This window comes from Anomaloglossus baeobatrachus, chromosome 2 (genome assembly GCF_048569485.1).
Source record: "Anomaloglossus baeobatrachus isolate aAnoBae1 chromosome 2, aAnoBae1.hap1, whole genome shotgun sequence".
Taxonomy (NCBI): Eukaryota; Metazoa; Chordata; class Amphibia; order Anura; family Aromobatidae; genus Anomaloglossus; species Anomaloglossus baeobatrachus.
This window is the reverse complement of record NC_134354.1, coordinates 460,678,524-460,699,478: the sequence shown is the minus strand read 5'-3', so window position 1 is coordinate 460,699,478 and position 20,955 is coordinate 460,678,524.

Sequence of the window (20,955 nt, the reverse complement as noted above, 5' to 3'; positions counted from 1 at the left end):
AGGCGTGTTGTTGCGTCCCCGTTTCCGCGCCCCTCTCTGCACCGATTGGTTAGCTCCAGGTGCAGGTGCGGCTTCGATCCGAAAAACACACCAACAAAGCGACCGGGTACAATGGACGAAGGAATCAGGGTGGAGACGCAGGTTCTATCTCAAAGCAAAGCGCAAAAGAAGTGACAAAGGGTGACGCGATCCAAAATTTAACCGCTAGATACGCCCCCAATCAGAACGCAGTATTGGCCGCCAATGAAAGCGGAGGGGGGGTATGGAAAAGGCGACGCAAATGCACGCCTACGTGACTCACTGCATTTTACTACGCCCCTAATGGGATTAGAATCGTTAACATAGTTGCTGTGTGACAGGGTCCCAGCGATTTGAAAGATCGTTATACGGGACGCATGCTCGTTCATAAACTCGTTATGTGTGACACCCAACATGCGATTTCAACAACGACTCATAAACGATCCAGAAAGTGTGACGTAGTAGCGATCTCGTTCACGATCTCGTTATGTGTGACTGGACCTTTAGCACTGCAGTGTGTGGGGATAATGACATTATTGGGATGTAAAGAAGGTAGTAAAAACTTTAAATTGTTAAGGTCCAGTCACACTAAGCAACTTACCAGCGATCCCAACAACGATAGGGATCGCTGGTAAGTTGCTAGGAGGTTGCTGGTGAGATGTCACACTGCGACGCTCCAGCGATCCCACCAGCAACCTGACCTGGCAGGGATCGCTGGAGCGTGGCTACACAAGTTGCTGGTGAGCTCACCAGCAACCAGTGACAAGCCCCCAGCGCCGCGTGGAAGCTGCTGCGCTTGGTAACTAAGGTAAATATCGGGTAACCAACCCGATATTTACCTTGGTTACCACCGCACGGAGCTACACGTGCAGAGAGCAGGGAGCAGCGCACACTGAGCGCTGGCTCCCTGCTCTCGTAGTTACAGCACACATCAGGTTAATTACACGATGTGTGCTGCAGCTAAATGTGCACAGAGCAGGGAGCAGCGCACACCGCTTAGCGCTGGCTCCTTGCTCTCCTAGTTACAGCACACATGGGGTTAATTAACCCGATGTGTGCTGCAGCTACATGTGCACAGAGCAGGGAGCAGCGCACACTGAGCGCTGGCTCCCTGCTCTCCTAGTTACAGCACACATGGGGTTAATTTCCCGATGTGTGCTGCAGCTAAATGTGCACAGAGCAGGGAGCAGCGCACACTGCTTAGCGCTGGCTCCTTGCTCTCCTAGTTACAGCACACATCGGGTTAATTAACCCGATGTGTCCTGCAGCTACATGTGCACACAGCAGGAGCCGGCAGCACAGGCAGTGAAAGCGGCGGAGGCTGGTATCAAAGGTAAATATCGGGTAACCAAGGACAGGGCTTCTTGGTTACCCGATGTTTACATTGGTTACCAGCCTCCACAGAAGCCGGCTCCTGCTGCCTGCACATTTAGTTGTTGCTGTCTCGCTGTCACACACAGCGATCTGTGCTTCACAGCGGGAGAGCAACAACTAAAAAATGGCCCAGGACATTCAGCAACAACCAACGACCTCACAGCAGGGGCCAGGTTGTTGCTGGATGTCACACACAGCAACATCGCTAGCAACGTCACAAAAGTTGTTCGTTAGCAGCGATGTTGCTAGCGATGTTGCTTAGTGTGACGGGGCCTTTAGAATGGTAGTGCCATTTTTTTGCAGACAATTACAGATTAAAGTAGAGTGTCAATATATACTAAAAATTTAACGGATCACTAGAATGATACTCTGTCTGTTTTACCGTATAAAACCACTTTGAAACGTGGTGCTGCGGGTGACAAAAAAGGGGATTATTAATATGCAGACCATGAGAGGCCAAAGAAGAAGCAAGTCTATGGTTAAAAGGGTATATTTAAGTATAGAATAAAAGGAAGACAAAGAGTTAATCAGACTAGAGTGTTATACTGTATATACGATATATAACTACCCTGTTTCCTCGAAAATAAGACACTGCCTTATATTTTTTTTTGCCAAGAAAAAAGCACCAGGTCTTATTTTCAGGGGGTTTCTTATTCTCGAGGAGACATGGTTGGGGTAAGTTTACCCCTCACAAAACACAAAAAGCAGACCCCCTTCCCAGGATCGTCATACTTACCAGCCCCGGATGTCTGTATGGCTCCCAGATCCTACTGTGATCTCCCAGAAGGTGGGCTCCCCTGCGTCTGGTCGATACTCACACATCAGAACACAGTCACACATCAGACAGCATACGCACACACACGCACACACACACATACACCCACAGATTTCATATCATTCCTCCCTGTGCTCTCTGGTGGGTGCTCCCAGCAACTGTGCTGCATGCCGTCCTCCTCTGCCTCCTGCCGACACTCACAGATCCGATCGCATACACTCACACACACTCATGATATCGCACATACCGAAACAATCGCGCGCGCACACTCACAACATCCGGAAATACCACACGCTTCCGGCCACGTGATCCTCTGGCAGGTCCTGGAAGGTCACTGCACTGCACAGTATCGCCGCCGGCAAGCAAGCGATATTGCTGGATGTGGTGAGTGTGTGGATGCGATCTGATGTGTGTGTTCCGCTGCAGGACCTGATGCGCTCACCTGCTCCGGCATCTGCTCCGGCATCTGGCGAGTATGATCACGGGGTCTTCTCTCTTCTGTCTTCTGGGGGTGAACGCTGTCTATAATGAGGTGTCCTGCAGTGTCTTTAACTTTTTTACCGCTGCATGATACTTCATTATTGACCGCAGCTAGGTCTTATTTTCAGGGGATGTCTTATATTTAAGCATCCCTGAAAACTCCTGCTAGGTCTTATTTTCGGGGAAACACGGTATATGAAAAAAAAAAAATGTAAGAGAAAAATTGTAATTTGCTTTCTTGCTTCCCAGAAAGTAAACATGTTAGGAGATTCATTATTTAAAGGGAATCTGTCTCCAGGTTTTTACTACCCCATCTGAGAGCAGCATAATGTAGGGACAGAGACCCGTATTCCAGTGATGTGTCACTTACTGAACTGTTTGCTGTCGTTTTGATAAAATCAATGTTTCCCTGCTGCAGATCTAGCAGTTATACAGAGCTCATGCATATGCTGGACTACCTGGCAGCACGCCAAGTAGTTTGTAATGATAATATTTTGCTGATTACTCAGTGATTTTATCAAAACTACACTAAGCAGCTCAGTAAGTGACACGTTGCTGGAATCAGGATCTCTGCCTCTACGTTATGCTGCTCTTATGCCGGCATCACAGGTACGATATATCGGGCGATATGTCGGCGGGGTCATGTCGTAAGTGACGCACATCCGGTATCGTTTGATATATCGTAGCGTGTGACAGCTACGAGCGACGGTGAACGAGCAAAAATACTCACCTTTTCGTTGCTCGTTGACACGTCGCTCATTTTCAAAAAGTCATTTCTTCTTCTGTTCGCCGGTTGTTCATCATTCCCGAGGCAGCACACATCGCTCCGTGTGACACCCCGGGAACGATGAACACAGCTTACCTGTGTCCCACCGGCAATGCGGAAGGAAGAAGGTGGGTGGGATGTTTACGTCCCACTCATCTCCGCCCCACCGCTTCTATTGGCTGGCCGCTGTGTGACGTCGCTGTGACGCTGAACGTCCCTCCCCCTTCAGGAAGAGGATGTTCGCCGCCCACAGCGACGTCGCTCAGCAGGTAAGTGCGTGTGACGAGGGTTTAAAGACTTTGTGCGTCACGGGCAACTAATTGCCCGTCACGCACAAACGACGGGGGCGGGTACGATCGCTCGTGCGATCGCACGATAGATCGTACCGTGTGACACCGGCATTAGATTAGGTGTTAAAAACTTGATGACAGATTCTCTTTAAGTTCAGTGTTTATCCATCTTGGTCTCTTGCTTCCAATTCTTCCTTCTTTAGGGATTGTTGCTGATTAAGCAGTGAAAATTTCATTTAGCAAAATTCCCATCCTTATTGGACATTTATGTCCAACCTTAAAGTCTGAGTCCTCCGAAGTCTTCCTCCTTTTGTAATCCAAAATTAGAGGATCGCTGCCTCCTAGGTTTTGAGTTACCTTTACTTTCTCAACCATTTCCTCCCTTTTGGCAAGAATTGGGCCCAAGATAGCAAATGCTCTTGTTCTCTCTTCTACGTTTTGAAAGATAAAGTTGTCAGCGAGAAAAGATAAGAATCTTCTGGAGCAATTACTTTTGCCTGATAAAGATTCTTAACGAATATCTGGAAAGGTAAAATCTCCTATGATCACTATGCCATGCTTTTTTTAGAACAAAGACATTTACTGTCAAGAGTTAATCCATATTTTCAGTCTGTTCATACCTGCAATAGTGTCCTTTCTGTTCTTCTCTCCTTGTATTCTTACCCAGCTTCTACAGCGCTACCATTCTCTGAAGTTTGGAGGTCTGTGGAGATAGATGCTTTCCTAGCGTACAATGCAACACATTCTTCTCCCCTCTTGTTAATCCGGCTTCTGATAAATGAAATGCAACCTTCAAGGTCATGTGAGGTCTAAATTTTTGCATGATGAGCTGATGTTTTTATTGGTACCATTATCAGGCACATGTTTATTGATCCTTTCTAATCCGGTTTTTAAGAGGCAGAATGAACATAACACGGCTAATCAGGAATTTGTTGTTTTTTTTTCCATGTTGTTCACCGTGTTTTAAAATTAAAACGTCAGCTTTATTCTACGAGTCAGTACAATTACAGCAGAACCACAATTATGTGATTTTTTATGTTTTGCTGCTCTTACGCAATAAATTTTATTTATAGAAAATAATAATTAGTTTTACATCTCTATATTTTGACAGCATTACTGGGGATGAAGCTGTGTTCGGGCTTATTTATTGGGGGACAAGATATACCATTTTAATTTACATGCAACTTTCCATTGTGTTTTTTTTCCTTTTTTGGTGGTATGATGAAAAAGCATCATTTTTTTGCGGTGTTCACTAAAGGGGTTAACTAGCGTGATAGTTTTATAGTGTGGGTTTGTTTTGAACACAGCCATACCAAATATGTGTAATTTATCGTTTATTTGTTTTTACATAAATATATACATTTGTAATATTTTTTTTACATTTTTTTGTATTTTTTTTATTTTGTGATTTTTTTTGATTATTTTTTTAAAAATGTTTTTATCTAGTCCTAGGATGGGACATGAATTTTCCATGCCGTGACTACTAATTAAATGCTGTGCAATCGTTGTACATTGGTGAGCACTAAATCAGTAATTTGCACACAGTCAGGATGCGCGTCAGGTGCTGCTCAGAGCAGGCCCTCACAGGCCTTTTTACCTGGGTTTCTCAGCAGCCATTATTCGACTAGGGGTCACCATGCAGACTATAGGCAAAAAGCGATCCACTCCCTCTACAAGCAGATCGATGCTGGTGTCGTTATTTATAGCGACATCAGAAAGGTTAAACACCTGTGACCGATGCTGGCACCAATCATGGCCATAACAGCGGGATATCAGCTATGATACATAACTGACACCTGCTTATGATTTTGCCACCAATATACTTGAGCTAGCGTGATCGTCCCACTGTACTGTCCCTGACATAAGTTCTGTCGCTTATCCATGTTATGTAAATAAAAGCTTATAACCTGACTTTAAATTCATCCATTGGTTTCATAAATTACTCTTTTGAAAGCTGAAACCCTCCCAAATTTGGTTTAGGTTATGAAAATTAAGTTGCTGCAAAGCTGAAATATTGATCATTTAATGAACAAAGTAAGGTCAGATTATGGCAAGTCAAAAGTTTTGTTGCCTTGTCATATAATGCACCCTATCCTAGTTTACATCCTCACCTGTGCTCACTAAATGATCGGTTAATTAGTGGGTGTGTATAAAAAGAAACCCAGCACCCCAGACCTTCACTTGAACTGCAACTTGACCTCTGACAACATGCTAAAAACCCACCCTGCGACCAAAGCCTTGATTATCAAGAGGCTGAAGACCAGATCCACTGCAGAGGTTGTTGGCACCATTAATGTGTCTCAGCGTCAATTACAAAGAATTAAGAAAAGATTTGAAGAGACTGGAGATGTTTTTGACAAGCCCAGATCCGGCAGACCCCGCAAGACAAGTGCTCAGGAGAAACGTTTGTTAGTAAGAAAATCCAAAGCCAGCCCCTCTTCCACTGCAGTAGAGCTCTAAATGGCCTGGTCACCTCAAGTCCCTGTGCCAACTAGAACAGTTTGTAGGATTCTGTCTCGAAATGGCCTCCATTGTCGAGTCAGTGCCTAGAAGCCAGCACTAAACAAAAGGCAATTAAAAAACTGTGTGGCATTTGCCAAGTCCCACAGCATGCTAAACAGATAGATGCTGGAAAAGTGTCAGAAGGTGGATTTCTCTGATGACTCTTCAGTTGAATTACACCACAGCTGCCGCAAATACTGCAGGAGACCTACTGGAGCCTGTATGGATCCAGAAAACAGTTAAGTTTGGTGGTGGAAAGATCATGGTCTGGGGTTACATTCACTATGGGGGTGTGCGAAACATTTGCAAGGTGGAAGGCAATATCAATAGCCTAAAATATCAAGAAGTATTAGCTACCTCTTACATCCCCAGTCGTAAAAGGGGTCAAATTCTACAGCAGGATGGTGCTCCATCTCATACATCCATCTCTACAACAAAATTCCTCCTGGCAAAGAAGATCAAGGTGCTCAAGGACTGGTCAGCCCAGTCACCAGACCTGAACATCATTGAGCATGTTTGTGGTATGATGAAAGAGGAAGCTTGGAAGACAAAACTAAAGAATCTAGATGAACTGTGAGAGGCATGTAAGACTACATTCTTTGCAATTCCTGATGACTTCATTAATACATTGTATGAATCATTGTTGAACTGCATGGATGCAGTCCTTGAAGCTCATGGAAGTCACACAAAATGTTAAATATGGCTCTAATAGCAGTACAACTTCATTCACCAATGTTATGCAACATATCTTTGTATTAGAAGTTAAATATTTGTTTGAATTTCACATTACTTTCTGTGGGCGACAAAACTTTTTATTTTGCCAAAATCTGACCTTTCTGTGTTTATTAAATGATCAATATTTCAGCTTTGCAGCAACTTTATTTTCATAACCTAAACCAAATTTGGGAGGGTTTCAGCTTTCAAAAGAGTAATTTATAAAAATAGTGAATGAATTTAAAGTCAGGTTATAAGCTTTTATTTACATAACATGGATAAGCGACAGAACTTCTGTCAGGGACTGTACATTTATAGCAATTTGCGGAAACACACCTCATGCTGCTCCGTACACATACCGTATTTTTCGGACTATAAGACGCACCTGACCATAAGATGCACCCTGGTTTTAGAGGAGGAAAATAGGAAAATAAAATTTTAAGCAAAAAATGTGGTCATGACACACTGTTATGGGGCGAGAATCTGCTGCTGACACTATTATGGGGGTAATATCCCAAAATTCTCTAAGGTACCCCATCCTGGTAATGATCCTCCTGCCTTGTGTATATATTTATGTCCCTCATCCTGGTATAGCCCCATCTTGCTATATACTGCATCCTGGTATGTGCTCCTATCCTGCTATATACGCCATCATCCTGCTCATATACGCCATCATCCTGCTGATATACGCCATCATCCTGCTCATATACCCCCATCATCCTGCTCATATACCCCCATCATCCTGCTCATATACCCCCATCATCCTGCTATATGCCATCATCCTATTCATATACTCCTATCATCCTGGTATATGGCCCCATCATCCTGCTCATATACCCCCATCATCCTGCCCATATACCCCCATCATCCTGCTCATATACCCCCATCATCCTGCTCATATATCCCCATCATCCTGCCCATATACCCCCATCATCCTGCTCATATACCCCCATCATCCTGCTCATATACCCCCGTCATCCTGCTATATGCCATCATCCTGTTCATATACTCCCATCATCCTGGTATATGGCCCCATCCTGCTCATATACCCCCATCATCCTGTTATATGCCATCATCCTGTTCATATACCCCAATCCTGCTCATATACCCCCATCCTGCGGCACACACAAAAAATAAATAAACGTTTACACTCACCTTTCTCGTTCCACGCAGCGTCGCTCCTCCTCCTGTCTGTGTCGGCAGCGCTGTGTTGAGCCAGCCACGTTCCCTGCAGCACTGCGATGTCCTGCAGTCTGCTGGCGCAGCGGTGAGGACACACGTGCGCACAGCAATGACGTCATCGCTGTGAGTCCCACTAGTTTCCAGTCCACACAGCGCGGCCGGCAGATTGGAGGACATCGTGGTGCTGCAGGGGAACGGTGAGACCATTGATTCACTGCACCCCGCGCTGATGATGATGCGTGGTGGGCAGTGAATACAGCCGAGCATGATCACTCCAGGCTTTAGTTGCCAGGGGTGATCACGGCCGGCTGTTAATTATGCACGCGTCCCCGCCCATCATCCCGCCCACCTATCAGCCCCGGCTTCAGCGCTGAGAGATGGGCGGGATGATGGGCGTGCATATGTAATGAGCGAGCCCACATGGTCACGGCAGGCGCTGCTACAGCCTGCTCGTGCCCCGATGACCCGCTCCACCGCAGCACCCTCATTCCCCGCACCCATGCCCTACATTCAGACCATTAGATGCACCCCCCACTTTCCCCCAACATTTGGGGGAAAAAAGTGCGTCTTATGGTCCGAAAAATACGGTACATCGGATATCGTGAAGGCATTACTAATTCTTAGAAACAAACTCTTTCTTTAGTTGGGGTGATACTTATAAAACAGTCAGTAGATTACAATATTTTTTAGACTTCTATATGCAAGCGCAAATGAAAGCATGCTAAATATTCATTGCAGGTTTTTAGAATCTAGTACAAAATCTGTATTTATGCTGGTTGATTTATCTTGGACTATTATTGCAGATTTTCTTTGAATTTAACCTTTTCTGATGGCCCTGTAAATGTCAAATAGAAGGTTCAACAATGGAGAGCGAGTTCTCAGTTTAAGCAAGTACGGTCTTGCCTCGTTAAATACCAAGTGAGTAGATAAAATAACAGTAGATTGATTGTTACAATCTTGTGGATCCCTGCTGGTGCTCTAGAGGTAGAGGTGTTGGCAAAAAGTGGCAGCAAAGAATCTTTGTGGGTCAACTCCTTTAACTTTTATAAAGGGGTAATAGAGTTGTTAAAGGCTCATTGAAAAGTGAAAATTATTCTGCATTCTGCTATAAGGCCATTTCATATCTATGTACACCCCTTATCTATTTTTATTTCTAGGAAGACTTTTTCAAGGACTTTTTGAACATTTCCAGAGAACCTGCAGAAAGTTACAGAGAAGTTATAAAGTATGATTTAGTCACTTAGTTACATGTAGTGCTTATTTTTCTCCTTTCAAGTGCTTGTATTTAATACAGAACTGTGCTTATTATTATTTTTCTCTTTTTAAGTGCTTACATTTAATATAGAATTATGTATATTTTATGTTACTCATGTTATGTGCTCACAGTTAATCTATGACTATGCTTATTTTCTTTTTTTTTTTTTTTTTTAGGAGCTTGCATTTAATCTATTACTTTTTTTTTTCTCCTTAAGTGCATACATTTAATAGTATGCTTATTTTTCCTTTATAAGTACCTGTATTAATACATGACTTTGCTTATTTTTTGCTTTATAAGTACCTTCATTTAATGTTAGACCATGCTAATTTTTCTCTTTAAGTGCTTACATTTAATACATGACTATTCTTACAGGGTATGCTTCATGGGCTGATTCTCTGCATCACAGCACAGAAGTATAAAAGAACTAGTGATTACTGTAGTTTCTCCAGCGATCAATAAGCGCAGCTAATGAAAAGATGCTCGCTGCTGGCTCATTCTGTGTAAACCTAATATGTGCAGTGGGACATAACAGTCCAGTACGTTGACTTGTTCAGTTCCTGCTGTACAGCATTTTGGAAGAATCCGTGTTTTTCACAGGTGGAGAGAAAGAGAAGCTAAAAAATCCTCAATCACATGGAGTACTGAAAATGGGTTCATTATGTAATGTCCAACTTACACCATCATGCTGGTTCTATGCTAGAACTCTGTGGAAAAAAGCTAGCCACTTTCTTTCATGGCTTGTAGACTACCAGGCTGGACGAATCTATCTATCCATGTATCTATGTATCCATCTATCCATTATCTCTCTATCCATCTATCTATCCCTCTATCTATCTATCTATCTATCTATCTGATCCCCTGATAATAAGACCTAGTAGAGATTTTGTTGAATTGCTAAATATAAGGCCTTCCCTGAAAGTTAGACCTAGCAAAGTTTTTGTTTGGAAATATGCCCGTCGAACAGAACACCAGGGCATGTTGTACATGGAAATAATGGTAGTAACAAGAAATTCTTGATCGGATTCACAGTTTGTCTGTTTATGCTGTTTTGTAATGACAACTACTGTACAGTATATAATAAATGGTCATTTTTTATGTTCAACAATAAATGTGAATTCTTCTGCATGGAAAAATAAGACATCTCCTGAAAATAAGACCTAGCGCATCTTTGGGAGCAAAAATTAATATAAGACAGTATTATTTTCGGGGAAACAGGGTGTGGGTGTGTGTGTCTGTGTATCTGTGTATATATATATATATTGCATGTTGTGGTTTTTGTCTCCTGCCAGGATGTACTGGACTACCTGCAGAAGGGACATTCCGACCGTGACCTGCACACGGGTGACGTGGTCACATACACCCGACATCATGGGGAGAGGGGCTGGTATGCCTTGGATGTGCAGAAGGTTGCCATACTGCCAACCCCCGCTTCATCCACTCCTGCTCCATTTTCAAGTGCCCCTGCACTGTGGTAGCTGAACCAGGTTACCAGGTTTTTGTTGTTCAGTTAAAAATGTTTGCATAACCCTGCATAGTTTGATATAAAAATGGACCACTGGTCATTGGACTGGTAATGACCCGAACTCTCGCAGTCTAAATAATTGCACCAGTTGTGCCAATACCAGAGTACAACCTTCCACAAGGGCACTCATTAACACCACCAACAGGAGAGGAAAAGGTAGCAGGAAGGGTCTGCGGTAGAGTCGGCCGAGACCCGGTCACCATGGAAACCGGTGACCTTCCTCCTGGGGGTCTTGGGGACCAGGACCTTTGGTTGGTGGTTGATGGGGGAGGGGTACTCCAGTTTGCAACGGTTAAAGAAATGCCTCCCCTGCATGGGAAGAATGTTGATAATATTAAATGTTTTAACAAAGTAAACAAAATGTTAACCTGTATTACTCTTTTGCAGTCCGAGGACGTACTGTGTTTAACTAAGGGGGAATGTAGCGCCCCTGAACCCCTCAAGGCACTACTAGGTACTGAATCCTGACAAAGATGCAGGGCCTACCCCCAGGGACCTGGAATACCAGTGCTAGTACCACCAAAACACATAACATCCCCAGTTACCACTCCTCATTGGGGATGACTGACTAGTTCGGGACCCAATGGATGGCCGCCCAGAGATGGAGCAAGTCCAGTCCACTAGAAGGCAACCCGGTGGGAGGGGACAGACACTAAGTCAGTAAGTGGAGTCCGGTAGTGACAGTTGAAGGGGACAAACGTATCTCCAGATAGGGTCGTGTAACAGTGACCTAGGTGGCAAAGGAGAGTGGTTGCCAGGGAGGAAACAGCCAGGTTCCTCTGGAACCGGAGTATCGATGGGGGACAGGGCCCTGGGTCAGGCGACAGCTTCAGGCAACCTGACAAATACCTGCACAGTGAGGGGACCTTCATGGACCTCACTGACTTAAGAATCCGGGGTCACCAGCAGTAAAGATTGAGCCAGGGACCGGAACAGAACACCGACCCTATAGGGTTCGCACTGCCCGCCGTACGGACAAGAGACTGCCGTCAGACAGTAAGGGACCCACAACCGCTCCAAGCTACAGGGTCCCACCAACCGGTGAGAGATACTGAGGAAAGAGACTACCAGGTCACCACGCCGGAACTGGGACAAAAAGGACCAGGGGTTTGAACCAGCCATACTCAGTGGTGGAACTCAATATCATCGTGAGTAAACAGAAGTTGCACTGCATCCCCATTGTGTGGTCTCTCTTCTTTCTGCACCCACCATTCACTCCCTGGGGCCCGGCCCTACTTGCGAAGGTCCTACTATCCAAGCTGCCCAAACCATCAGTCCCAGTGGAAACCGACTGTGCAGCGGCGGTTCCATCACCATAACTGCAACCTGCAAGTGGCGTCACAATACAAACTCTTTCATCTCCCCTGTACATAATCCCTTTTAAAAAGCGACCCCCCAAGGTCATGGAACCGGGCATCGGCCGTTACACAACCGTTACACAGCATCCCCATACATATACGGCCTGGGACCGAGTACTCCACAGCCCTGTGATGCTATATACTGTAAAAAGAATACACGGGGCACTTCTACAGGAACAACTCAGTGATATAGTAAGAAAATAAAGACAGCTAATAGTAGTGAACCGAACATTGTAAAGACAAAGTCATTACTGCAATACAGTTTCTGTAAAAAAAACAAAGCACCTGGATATGACAGTATTCCAATAGCGCTAATAAAGTCTTCTGAAGCAGTAGCTGATGTCATCACATGTCTGTGTCAACAGATATGTACAGCTGGTAATTGGCCCAAGTACTGGACAAGATTGGGGTATATTCCAATTCCACGGAAGAGAGATGTTCTGTGGAAACTTCTCACACTATTGTGCTCACACCAGCAAAATACTACTGAAGATCCTAAAAAGACAGCTACATCCTTACTTTTACAAAGAGGAGCAAGCAGGATTCGAAAAGGCAGAGGCACGAGAGATGCAATTGCTAACATTAGATGTATAATGTAAAAGGCCAAAAAATGTAAAAGGAACTAGTGAAGAGCGAACCCAAATACCTAGTGTCTGTGCATGGACCCCAAAAACTGACTTCTCAGGGAAGTCAGTGTTATTGTTCGGCTTCAGCCACCTGGATAATTAAAAAAAATAAAGGAAAAGGAAAATAAGAAATAAAGCAGGAGTGTTATACAAACCGAGTTCCCTGTGCGACTGTAACAATACTTCTGGATCCGCTCCTTAACCCTCATACATATTCACTGCTTCTGCCACCCACTGTCAGTCCTGGTATCTGGGATTGGTTGCAGTCAGACAGCGTCCCCAACCTGTGTAACAGCATCAGTAATTGGTTGGAATCCCACACACTGTCTGCGTCCCTATAGTGGTGTAAAAATAAATAAATAAATTGGCGTAGGGTTGCCCATATTGTGATAACAAGTGCAGATAAAGCATACGGCTACAGGCTGTAGCCCCCAGCCTTGTGCTTATTTTGGCTGTGTATTAAAAAATGATGTTCTTTTAAAAAATTGTTCAAATAAATAATTTTGCGGTCCCCCCTCACAATTTTGATAGTCAGCCATGATAAAGCTGACAGCTGTGGACTGGTATTATGAGGCTGGGGCAGCGCGCTGCGACTTCAGTATGTAGCCGAGCCGGGATCATCATTTGACCTTGTATGGGTTACGTGGGTTATGTTGGACCTGTGTGTTTGGGGTTAATAAATTGGAGAAAGAGGGTGGGTGTTTTTTTTTTTTACTTTATTTGAAATAAAAGATTTATTCTGTGTTGGTGTTTATTTCTTTTCACTTACAGGATTAATAATGGGGGGGGATCTCATAAATGCCTCCCATTCCTAATCTAGGGCTTAATGGAAGCTGTGAGCTGTCATTAACCCCATATATTACCTTAATTGTCACTGCACCAGGGCAATCGGGATGAGCCAGATAAAGTGACAGAATTGTCACACCTAATGGATGGGACAATTCTGGGTTGCTGCAAACTGCTATTTGTAGGCTCTCCAGAATTAGAATACTAGCAAACAGCAGGTGCTGCAGCCCCTAGCCGTATGCTTTATCTCTGTTGGGTATCACAATATCCGGGGACCCTACGGCAATTTATTTATTTTTACACCACTATAGGGACACAGAAAGTGTGTGTGATTCCAATCAATCACATACACTGTCATACAGGGTGGGGGCGCAGTCTGACTACAGTCAATCACAGATCCCAGGACTCTAATTCAAAACACTGCACTCTCATCAGCATGAGGTAGAGGTAAAAGAAAATCAACAGATTCGTTTTTATCGTGCAAAAATAAGTGTATTTATTTATGAACAATGTAGGTGGGAGGGACTAAGGGACGTTTCGGCCCAAACCTAGGCCTTCTTCATACCAAGTCACACTGGAAAAGGGTAAAGAAAAAAGTAATCACTATTTACATATATCACAAGAAAAAGGCATATTTACAGATCATATACATATGTACACAGTTACATGAACAATCATGTCATAATAAATTTAAGGATAAGACCAGTAATAACATATTGGTAGTTGAAATAACTCTCAAGACGTAGCAGAAGATGAAAATAGTAAAAACTTGAAAGGCAAGATATGACAATATATGAAAGATTAGCATACCTCCATTCATAGATGAGCTAGTTTCACAAGGGGAATTTTTTTCTCCTTTTTTAGAGGTTTTTTGGGTGCAAAGAAAGTGAGGAAATCCACCCAGGATAAAATGATTATAGTAGTCGCAGAATATAAGCCCTGCAGATAAAGGGTATGGTTATAAGGGGATAGTATCTCTGTATAGGGTTAACACTACGGGGGAGGGGAGCAAGTTACCTTGCTCGTATTAGCAAATAGATTACTCTTGCAGTTTGTCCTATGAGATTGGGAGAGTTTAATGACTCGTGGTCCCTAAAAGATGAGGAAGTCTGCGATCAGTAAGATAAAGCATGGTATATTGCATACCCACATAGTGGATCCCCTGTTAATCATTACCTTAAATTTGCAGTAGGTGAATAAGGTCACATACAGTGAGCATTTGCTTAGGATTATAAAGGGCTTATTATCATCTGGAATAATGAAGGAAAGGTTTTAGTAACAGTATTACATACAGGAGGAGAGTACATTGATATTTAGAGTTAGAGCTCATGAAGTGACACATACAGTTAGGTCCAGAAATATTTGGACAGTGACACAATTTTCGCGAGTTGGGCTCTGCATGCCACCACATTGGATTTGAAATGAAACCTCTACAACAGAATTCAAGTGCAGATTGTAACGTTTAATTTGAAGGTTTGAACAAAAATATCTGATAGAAATTGTAGGAATTGTACACATTTCTTTACAAACACTCCACATTTTAGGAGGTCAAAAGTAATTGGACAAATAAACCAAACCCAAACAAAATATTTTTATTTTCAATATTTTGTTGCGAATCCTTTGGAGGCAATCACTGCCTTAAGTCTGGAACCCATGGACATCACCAAACGCTGGGTTTCCTCCTTCTTAATGCTTTGCCAGGCCTTTACAGCCGCAGCCTTCAGGTCTTGCTTGTTTGTGGGTCTTTCCGTCTTAAGTCTGGATTTGAGCAAGTGAAATGCATGCTCAATTGGGTTAAGATCTGGTGATTGACTTGGCCATTGCAGAATGTTCCACTTTTTTGCACTCATGAACTCCTGGGTAGCTTTGGCTGTTTGCTTGGGGTCATTGTCCATCTGTACTATGAAGCGCCGTCCGATCAACTTTGCGGCATTTGGCTGAATCTGGGCTGAAAGTATATCCCGGTACACTTCAGAATTCATCCGGCTACTCTTGTCTGCTGTTATGTCATCAATAAACACAAGTGACCCAGTGCCATTGAAAGCCATGCATGCCCATGCCATCACGTTGCCTCCACCATGTTTTACAGAGGATATGGTGTGCCTTGGATCATGTGCCGTTCCCTTTCTTCTCCAAACTTTTTCTTCCCATCATTCTGGTACAGGTTGATCTTTGTCTCATCTGTCCATAGAATACTTTTCCAGAACTGAGCTGGCTTCATGAGGTGTTTTTCAGCAAATTTAACTCTGGCCTGTCTATTTTTGGAATTGATGAATGGTTTGCATCTAGATGTGAACCCTTTGTATTTACTTTCATGGAGTCTTCTCTTTACTGTTGACTTAGAGACAGATACACCTACTTCACTGAGAGTGTTCTGGACTTCAGTTGATGTTGTGAACGGGTTCTTCTTCACCAAAGAAAGTATGCGGCGATCATCCACCACTGTTGTCCTCCGTGGACGCCCAGGCCTTTTTGAGTTCCCAAGCTCACCAGTCAATTCCTTTTTTCTCAGAATGTACCTGACTGTTGATTTTGCTACTCCAAGCATGTCTGCTATCTCTCTGATGGATTTTTTCTTTTTTTCAGCCTCAGGATGTTCTGCTTCACCTCAATTGAGAGTTCCTTAGACCGCATGTTGTCTGGTCACAGCAACAGCTTCCAAATGCAAAACCACACACCTGTAATCAACCCCAGACCTTTTAACTACTTCATTGATTACAGGTTAACGAGGGAGACGCCTTCAGAGTTAATTGCAGCCCTTAGAGTCCCTTGTCCAATTACTTTTGGTCCCTTGAAAAAGAGGAGGCTATGCATTACAGAGCTATGATTCCTAAACCCTTTCTCCGATTTGGATGTGAAAACTCTCATATTGCAGCTGGGAGTGTGCACTTTCAGCCCATATTATATATATAATTGTATTTCTGAACATGTTTTTGTAAACAGCTAAAATAACAAAACTTGTGTCACTGTCCAAATATTTCTGGACCTAACTGTATTACCTGTAGGCTTTAGGGCATGAGTGTAACAGTGGGTGGTGGAATCCTCTGAAAAGCAGAAGGAGGAATGTAGAGTTATGCGATTAGAAGTAAAGGAGATTAGGGACAGATAAGATTGTTGCATACCTTTGCGGCCGTCTTCCCAGACTGTGGCTTAGAGCAGTGTGTTGTCAAGTTTGTGGGCTATTTAACTCCACAACCCGGAAGTGTGTGGAGACGCCAGCGCATGCGCATTGGCGATCGGCGTTTATACTAGTGTATCGGCGGTACCGCTAAGCCTTGAATAGAAGCGCCCGCGCATGCGCGGTACGGTAAAATTCATACTTAGACGTGGGAAGAGGTTTATCGTGAACGCGCCGTTGTAGATTCATATAGGCATAGGAAGTTTTGAGAAGAGGACACTAAACATGTCAGTCTGCAGGTAGGAAATGGCAGTTAGCACCAGAGGGAGGACACAGTGTTATCTATATAGTTAATGTATACGGTAGTGTAGTATTACATGGAGTACATGGAGGTATAGGGACATATAAGGCAAATGCAATACAAAACAAAGTCATATACTCAATGATTTCATCTTTCTGTCAAAGTACACTAGTGTTTAGTGTACATACAATCATTTTGAGGTATAGGAGGAGAGCATGACCTAGAATAAGAATTTTTAAGGATTAATGCACACAAAGAAAGGAAGGGTCCCAATATACTATCAGAGTGAATTAACATTACCATATATAATTGACTAAATAGAAGGTGCTGATTTATACGTTACCACCTATCAGTGAGTGTACGATGGAAGAAGGAAAGGTGAGGATGATGTTTCTCAAGTTTTCTGCAAAAAATATATCATAACATGGTTAGTACGGTTCAGGGCAAATCAATAAGGTTATTGTTATGATTATGTTAGCCAATCTATCTCTCTATTTAGACCTTTAGGTGTTAGAGTTTGTAGTTTGTGGATCCAAAAGCTCTCTCTTTTCTTGAGGAGCGCAATGTGATTTCCTCCGCGTCTGGGTCTATATACTTTATCAATGACTTGATACCGTAATTGCGCTACATTATGTTTAGCTTCGTGAAAATGGTGTGGAATAGGTAGCCATAATTTTCCGCACCTAATTGGTAGACTTATGGCTTGCAATGCGGTCACCAACATGTTGAATTGTTTCCCCGACATACAATAGTCCACAGGGGCATTTAATTATGTATACTACAAAATTACTCTCGCATGTAAAGTATTCTTTTATTCGAAAGCTTTTGCCGGACCTTGGGTGTGTAAAATGGTCCCCTTTTATCACATTCGAACAAGATGGACAGTTTAAACAAGGGAAAGTCCCAGTACGTTTTGGTGCTAGGAAGGTTTGTGCATTTATCTTGTCGCTGCCAATATCCGCTTTGACCAGGGAATCCTTTATGTTTTGGGGTCTTTTCTTGCACATGATAAGGGGAAGTATAAATGGCCCTATCTCCGGGTATGCTTTTTTTAGTAACGGCCAGTGGCGGTTGATGATATTGTATATTTTAGGCATAGACAGGTGATACGTGTGTACAAATGGTACCCTCTCTAATGTTGTTGTGTCTTTCTCTGAGGGGGTGGTAGTAGATACCCTTTCTCTTTCTGTCTTGAGTAGTGTTATTGGATAATTACGTTCCAGGAACCGATTGGACATTGTCATCCTAAATCGACTAAGAACAGTCTACCTAGATCTCAATTTACAAGAATCACGAGGATAGTATCAGACGAAAACACAAAAGAACAGAGACTAGAAGAAATGTCCAATCGGTTCCTGGAAAGTAATTATCCAATAACACTACTCAAGACAGAAAGAGAAAGGGTATCTACTACCACCCCCTCAGAGAAAGACACAACAACATTAGAGAGGGTACCATTTGTACACACGTCTATGCCTAAAATATACAATATCATCAACCGCCACTGGCCGTTACTAAAAAAAGCATACCCGGAGATAGGGCCATTTATACTTCCCCTTATCATGTGCAAGAAAAGACCCCAAAACATAAAGGATTCCCTGGTCAAAGCGGATATTGGCAGCGACAAGAAAAATGCACAAACCTTCCTAGCACCAAAACGTACTGGGACTTTCCCTTGTTTAAACTGTCCATCTTGTTCGAATGTGATAAAAGGGGACCATTTTACACACCCCAGGTCCGGCAAAAGCTTTCGAATAAAAGAATACTTTACATGCGAGAGTAATTTTGTAGTATACATAATTAAATGCCCCTGTGGACTATTGTATGTCAGGGAAACAATTCAACATGTTGGTGACCGCATTGCAAGCCATAAGTCTACCAATTAGGTGCGGAAAATTATGGCTACCCATTCCACACCATTTTCACGAAGCTAAACATAATGTAGCGCAATTACGGTATCAAGTCATTGATAAAGTATATAGACCCAGACGCGGAGGAAATCACATTGAGCTCCTCAAGAAAAGAGAGAGCTTTTGGATCCACAAACTACAAACTCTAACACCTAAAGGTCTAAATAGAGAGATAGATTGGCTAACATAATCATAACAATAACCTTATTGATTTGCCCTGAACCGTACTAACCATGTTATGATATATTTTTTGCAGAAAACTTGAGAAACATCATCCTCACCTTTCCTTCTTCCATCGTACACTCACTGATAGGTGGTAACGTATAAATCAGCACCTTCTATTTAGTCAATTATATATGGTAATGTTAATTCACTCTGATAGTATATTGGGACCCTTCCTTTCTTTGTGTGCATTAATCCTTAAAAATTCTTATTCTAGGTCATGCTCTCCTCCTATACCTCAAAATGATTGTATGTACACTAAACACTAGTGTACTTTGACAGAAAGATGAAATCATTGTGTATATGACTTTGTTTTGTATTGCATTTGCCTTATATGTCCCTATACCTCCATGTACTCCATGTAATACTACACTACCGTATACATTAACTATATAGATAACACTGTGTCCTCCCTCTGGTGCTAACTGCCATTTCCTACCTGCAGACTGACATGTTTAGTGTCCTCTTCTCAAAACTTCCTATGCCTATATGAATCTACAACGGCGCGTTCACGATAAACCTCTTCCCACGTCTAAGTATGAATTTTACCGTACCGCGCATGCGCGGGCGCTTCTATTCAAGGCTTAGCGGTACCGCCGATACACTAGTATAAACGCCGATCGCCAATGCGCATGCGCTGGCGTCTCCACACACTTCCGGGTTGTGGAGTTAAATAGCCCACAAACCTGACAACACACTGCTCTAAGCCACAGTCTGGGAAGACGGCCGCAAAGGTATGCAACAATCTTATCTGTCCCTAATCTCCTTTACTTCTAATCGCATAACTCTACATTCCTCCTTCTGCTTTTCAGAGGATTCCACCACCCACTGTTACACTCATGCCCTAAAGCCTACAGGTAATACAGTTAGGTCCAGAAATATTTGGACAGTGACACAAGTTTTGTTATTTTAGCTGTTTACAAAAACATGTTCAGAAATACAATTATATATATAATATGGGCTGAAAGTGCACACTCCCAGCTGCAATATGAGAGTTTTCACATCCAAATCGGAGAAAGGGTTTAGGAATCATAGCTCTGTAATGCATAGCCTCCTCTTTTTCAAGGGACCAAAAGTAATTGGACAAGGGACTCTAAGGGCTGCAATTAACTCTGAAGGCGTCTCCCTCGTTAACCTGTAATCAATGAAGTAGTTAAAAGGTCTGGGGTTGATTACAGGTGTGTGGTTTTGCATTTGGAAGCTGTTGCTGTGACCAGACAACATGCGGTCTAAGGAACTCTCAATTGAGGTGAAGCAGAACATCCTGAGGCTGAAAAAAAGAAAAAATCCATCAGAGAGATAGCAGACATGCTTGGAGTAGCAAAATCAACAGTCAGGTACATTCTGAGAAAAAAGGAATTGACTGGTGAGCTTGGGAACTCAAAAAGGCCTGGGCGTCCACGGAGGACAACAGTGGTGGATGATCGCCGCATACTTTCTTTGGTGAAGAAGAACCCGTTCACAACATCAACTGAAGTCCAGAACACTCTCAGTGAAGTAGGTGTATCTGTCTCTAAGTCAACAGTAAAGAGAAGACTCCATGAAAGTAAATACAAAGGGTTCACATCTAGATGCAAACCATTCATCAATTCCAAAAATAGACAGGCCAGAGTTAAATTTGCTGAAAAACACCTCATGAAGCCAGCTCAGTTCTGGAAAAGTATTCTATGGACAGATGAGACAAAGATCAACCTGTACCAGAATGATGGGAAGAAAAAGTTTGGAGAAGAAAGGGAACGGCACATGATCCAAG